This window comes from Physeter macrocephalus, chromosome 1 (genome assembly GCF_002837175.3).
Source record: "Physeter macrocephalus isolate SW-GA chromosome 1, ASM283717v5, whole genome shotgun sequence".
NCBI lineage: Eukaryota > Metazoa > Chordata > Mammalia > Artiodactyla > Physeteridae > Physeter > Physeter macrocephalus.
Window position 1 is genome coordinate 23,434,205 of NC_041214.2, and position 6,762 is coordinate 23,440,966.

Here is a 6,762-nt window from a genome sequence, read left to right on the forward strand (position 1 = left end):
CAGACAAAGATGTCACAAAGAAAGAAAACTACAGGCCAATATCACTGATGAACACAGATGCAAAAATCCTCAACAAAATACTAGCAAACACAATCCAACAGCAGATTAAATGGATCATACACCATGATCAAGTGGGGTTTATCCCAGGAATGCAAGGATCTTCAATATATGCAAGTCAATCAATGTGATACACCATATTAACAAATTGAAGGATAAAAACCATATGATCAGGTCAATAGATGCAGAAAAAGTTTTCAACAAAATTCAACACCCATTTATGATAAAAAGTCTCCAGAAAGTAGGCATAGAGGAAATTTACCTCAACATAATAAAGGCCATATATGACAAACCCACAACCAACATCGTTCTCAATGGTGAAAAACTGAAAACATTTTCCCTACAATCAGGAACAAGACAAAGATGCCCACTGTCATCACTATTATTCAACATAGTTTTGGAAGTTTTAGCCACAAAAATCAAGGAAAAAAAAGAAATAAAAGGAATCCAAATCGGAAAAGAAGAAGTAAACCTGTCACTGTTTTCAGATGACATGATCCTATACATAGAGAATCCTAAAGATGCTACCAGAAAAGTACTAGAGCTAATCAATGAATTTGGTAAAGTAGCAGGATACAAAATTAATGCACAAAAATCTCTTGTATTCCTATACACTAATGATAAAAAATCTGAAAGAAAAATAAAGGAAACACTCCCATTTACCATTGCAACCAAAAGAATAAAATACCTAGGAATAAACCTACCTAAGGAGACAAAAGATCTGTAGGCAGAAAATTATAAGACACTGCTGAAAGAAATTAGAGATGATACAAACAGATGGAGAGTTATACCATGTTCTTGATTGGAAGAATCAACATTGTGAAAATGACTATAGTACCTAAAGCAATCTACAGATTCAATGCAATCCCTATCAAACTACCAATGGCATTTTTCACAGAACTAGACAAAATATTTCACAATTTGTATGGAGACACAAAAGACCCCAAGTAGCCAAAGCAATCTTGTGAAAGAAAATTGGAGCTGGAGGAATCAGGCTCCTTGACTTCAGACTATACTACAAAGCTACAGTAAACAAGACAGTATGTTTCTGACACAAAAGCAGAAACATAGATCGATGGAACAGGATAGAAAGCCCAGTGATAAACCCACACACATATGGTCACCATATCTTTGATAAAGGAGGCAAGAATATACAATGGAGAAAATACAGCCTCTTCAATAAGTGGTGCTGGGAAAACTGGACAGCTACATGTAAAAAAATGAAATTCTGTCCAACTTGAGCTTTAATAGTTCATTGAGTTTCTCTGACTAAACAATTGATTCCTCCAAGCCCATTTCCTTTATACATTACTATCCCAATGAGTCCAGACTATCTTGAGATCTCAATTAAAAACAGTTGTGAAGTATGCTTAACTTTAACAAAAACAAGGCCCTCAATTACCCAACTCCTGAGTTATTTAGAACTGGCAGCTAATCCAATGAGTAGTATTCAATTAAATTTGATATTTATCCAGAAGAGTTTTCTAATATATTATAGCTAAATGTTATTCAGCCAAAGAGTTTTAAGAAACCTTCAACCATCACAATTTACATGCCTCTTGATCCTTTTTGAACTGTATATCTGTAGCAATAAAACAGAATCAAGCTGGCAAAGAAAGTGCTTAATGGGAACATCAGTTATGCTATTTTGTGTACTTAGTAATTGTATAATTGTCAAGGAAGTTAAACACAAAATGGGTTATAGCTAAAGTTTTCTTACTTTTCAAGGTGTTCAAAGCACATGTTGAAATTAACCATAGAACTCTTAAGGGTGTCTCTCTGGTTTACTCTGTGCTCCTCAGTCCTGACTTGCCTTCACTGGAGTAGAAACGAGGGTGTCCTTATGACCCCAAATAGGGTTAGACAAATGTTAATGATACTTGTCTTGAGCATCTTGGAAGCAATATATTGCTTTTGAATTATAGCAAAAACAAATTCTAAAACTGTAAGAATGTATAACTTCCTATACCATATTAGGCTAATGCAAAGTAATCAAGAGACTGGTGGGCAAACAGACTGGAACAATGCAATTTTTCATTCAACTTTGACTAACATAAAAGAAATATTCTTCCTGACAAATCTAACCCTATTCTAGGTTGTAACTATTTTAATATGTAAGTTTTGTGTGTGTGTGTGTGTGTGTGTGTGTGTGTGTGGTACGCGGGCCTCTCACTGTTGTGGCCTCTCCCTTTGCGGAGCACAGGCTCCGGATGCGCAGGCTCGGCGTCCATGGCTCACGGGCCCAGCCGCTCCGCGGCATGTGGGATCTTCCCGGACCGGGGCACGAACCCGTGTCCCCTGCATCGGCAGGCAGATTCTCAACCACTGCGCCACCAGGGAAGCCCTATGTGAGTATATTTAACTGAAGGTATCAGGAGATACTCATTTATCAACTAATCCCTAATATGATCATACTTTATGCTATACACTACTGTCTATATAGATATATAGTCTCTTACTGGCATGATATATATTGATAAAGTTATTTCTTAAGTGCTTGCAACATAGAGCCAATTTTCTAACTATTCTGTCTTTGTGATGTTGATTTAAAAGTCTTTATATCTTGTTTATCAGTCATATGAATTCATTACTCTCCTTGGAAACTTGATTTTGCAGCATAACAAATATATAACAACCACCATAAAAAACTGATTTCTGTCAGAACCTTTGGTTTAAAGAAAATTTCTAACAGCATTTATAGATAAATAAAGATAACATGAACTTTTCTAGAACATGAGGGTTTGAATTGGACAGCCTGATTTTGAATCTCAGTTCTCCCACTTACAATTTATGTAACCATGGTGAAGTTTCTGGACATCTCTGTGACTCACATTCTTCATATGTAAAGTAAGAATAATCTTTTAGATTTGTTTATGGATTAAAATAAATCATATGAAATCCCTTTGCTACTTGGCACAGAGTAAGAGCTCAGTAGCTGCTGGATATTGTTATTAGAGTAACATGGAGATATTTTTACCCATCAGAGATCTAGGAAGAGATGGGAAAGCACAATTGATCTGACAGAGCCACCTGCCAACCAGCCAAGGAATCAGAATAGAGCAGTGATTCTCAAACTGGACAAGCAGCATCAGCACCACCTGGTAACTTGTTGAAATGAAAATTCTCAGGCCTTGGCCAGACCTACCAAATCAGAAATTCTGGAGGTAGGGCCCAGCAATCTGTGTTTTAACAAGCCCTCCTGGTGGATCTGATGTGTGCTAATGTTTGAGAAGCACTGTAGTAATAAGACTGAACTCAACCTGCTGGGAAATTGTGTGCATTGGGAAGAGTCATGGGTCAGTAATACTGGGTTTTAGGTGATGAACTGTGAGTTGCATGGTTTTGAAAAGAAGGTACGACACATGAGTTAGGACCAGCAACCCAGCCCAGGACTTCATAAGACATCACAGAAACTTGTGAAATCTAGTGAGGAACAGAGTGTATCTCAAGCCATCAGGTGTGGAGGAGGTGGAACACTGAAGAGAAGATAGGGGCTACTGAGGCTGTAAAACTTGGTTGCAGACTCTGGAAAACAAGGAAGAAGTCACTTACCAGAACTAAAAGTGAAGGAGGCAGGAGCCAAATGCTTATACCTGGGGTATAAGGTCAGATTCATCTGCACTACTCCATCTAATGACTAATCATCTGCATCAGTGGTACAAGTTCACCTGCAGTCTAGAGCCTAGAGTAGGTGGCAAGATGGAGGCAGTGAGTCCCACTAAAGAGAGAAAACGATGCACTCCCAGGGATGCAAAATACACTGACACACAAAAACCTTAATTTTCCCTTCGGGATCTTGGAAAGTACCTTTAAGTAGGCTTCTGAAATTTGTATTCTAAGAATTGAAATTTTGTTTTTAATATAAAGCCTTAGACTAGTGAGCAGAGTAAGAATGAGAGTGAGAGAGAGAGAGAGAGAGAGAGAGAGAGAGAACATTGGCAACAATGACAAGAATTCATTCATGCATCATTAATTTCTGCATTATTTTATTTTGAACAAACATAAACTCAGAGCCTGTCCATGCAACATAAAATGACAGTCAAAGACACACCAAAATAGGGTAATCAATTTACTTAAGAAGAAGATGACTCTAACTATTCATCCAGTTTCAGTCCTTTGCCCTAATAGTGCTAGTTGTCAAAACTCAAATGCAATAACCACCAGAAACACTTGATCTAGAACCATGATAAAGGTATTACTTCCTGCTTCCTTTTACAATAGGAGTTACAATATTATTTTCACAATTCAGTGTCATCGTTTCCATGCTCCCCTTATGTGACCACCTTCTACAAAACAGATAATATGCTAGAAATTTAGCACACAAAATAAACAGGCTACTGCCTCTACCCACAAAAATCAATGTCACTTTTTATTAATTGATTAACACTCCAAGTTTTCTCTGTCCTTGTTCTAGTGCAAAAGAAATCCACATTGACAGGGAATTCTGATTGCTCAGAAAATCTCTTGCAAAGTGCTCCAGACCCTAAAATGCTCACAGGCTTATCTAGTAAATACAGGAATTCACTTTTTAGAGTTCTTGTGAATAAAGTTTGAATTTCACACATTTCTTTAAAAGTGGCCTCAGGCAACACAAATATGTGACTGGAATACTGAAGGAAACAGTCTGAATACTCAGTCAGTCATTTATGTTCGTGTATTATATCAATGCCTAGACATATACAAGACACAAGCTTTTAATCACTAACCGCAGCTGTCTATGCAACAATTTGCTTGCACCGATCCTTTCGTCCATCATTATAGACACTATTTATACTTAGAAATGTCTGACTTGTGAGTATTCTGTTGTGTAGATTTTATAATTTAACATCATTTCTGTTTGCTCCTGGCAAAATTCTACTTTTTTATAAGGCATTTTCTTACTTCTTCTGAGCTTGTTTCCCAATATTTCCAGTATATTTTTAAAATGTTATTTGTTTATTTAAATTGATTATAACATTCCAATAATGTTCTTGTAAAATGTTCCTCTTGATGAAGAAAATGCACACACAATCACACACTGGCTACCTAAAGGGAAGGAATCTGTTTTAACTGAAAACTATCGCAAGGATATGCACTGGGTTGGATAATCCAATATTTATCTTTCAAAGTGGTATTAAGAACATAAATGTTTTATATACATTACATAAATTTTGCTTCTTTCTCCATTTATTCTGGGAAGAATATTATCATAGGAAAGTACTAAATATTGGAAATCAATATCTGAAAACATAGACATCAAATACATCTTATTTAGAATGCATTCTATTTTTAATGCCTTGTGAATGTTTAAGAAATATGTAGTACAGGAGGAAATGTAAAAGAAAAATCAATCATCCCCACTCATTCCACCATATAAAGAAATCCACTTGATAAATGTTCATCTTCTATTGATTTTTCACATATTATATTGTTTTCTAGTAGGCAAATAAACATCCATTCATGAGCCCATAGTTTGTGCATTGCATCACTGCTTCAAAATTAATTGCTTGTTCACATATACATACATTTTCACATAAATACAATAGATCTTATAAGTCCCTGCAATAAATAAAACTTGGCTTTATTGATTTTATCTCTATATTGGTAATCTAAAATATGACTTTCATCTTTTAAAAAATTACTAAAGTTGATTTCCATGCAAAACTATTTCCAACCTTCCATAAAGTTGCTAGTTTATATTTGATTCTTTAATAAAACTATTTGATAAGGTTTTCAGATTATTTCAAAGCATTTAGCTTTATGTGGGCAATTAAATTTGCAATGAAAAGAGGTAAGAAACTGAAATGACCATCACAGGAGTTCTGGTATTGCTTTGCTGACTAATAACTACCATGTGCTGACCAGCACTGTAGGTCTCACATTGGAAAAGACATTACTAAGCATTTTCATGAATGTACTAAATTTAGTTTAAAATAGATGTGCCTAAATACTCATTATAACTTAAAAAATTTTAGAAGCTTAATTTACTCCTAAAGTTATCAAAACCCTTTCCCTTTAAATAAATGCTTATTTAGTACCATTTTTAGTTTCTATAGTATCCTTACATGAGTCTTATGTAGAATAATATATATTTCTCTTGATTGACTTTTTTAATGGTAAATACTTAACTTAGTCAGAACTGGAATACATGTAGATTAATAAAGCAAAATATAAAAGAACCATAACATTAGTGGCATCAATTTTCACAGAAAAGCATCATTTTAAAACCAGGAATAAACTATAATTTTAAGTCCATAGTGTCTCCTCTACTTCAATAAGACCCACAAAAATAGTGCCATTAGCCTACTGAGCACTCCCAAGATCATACTCTGATTTAGTCAAAACCTAAGTGCCTTTAAAGCGGAGAAAAACACATTATGGACTTATTTAGAAGAAGATAAAGTTGAACAAAGTCAAGAAGTATAGATAAATAGAGACTAAGTTTAATTATTTGAATCTACTGGATCAAATCATGCTTGGAAAGCAAGCATACACATGCAATATCAGTTCCATAAACCAGTAAATTGCCCTTCTATTCGTCCTTCCTTCCTTTCCTTTTTTTTTTCTTCCCTTTCTTTCCTCCTTTCTTCCTGCCTTTTTTTAAATTAATGTAGTTTATACATTATTTTGTCATTTGTCAATTAAAGATTCCTAACAATTATGAAATCTTTAATGTACATATCATTATCTCCACACTGAAGTTCATAAAGTTTATGCAAGTTGGCC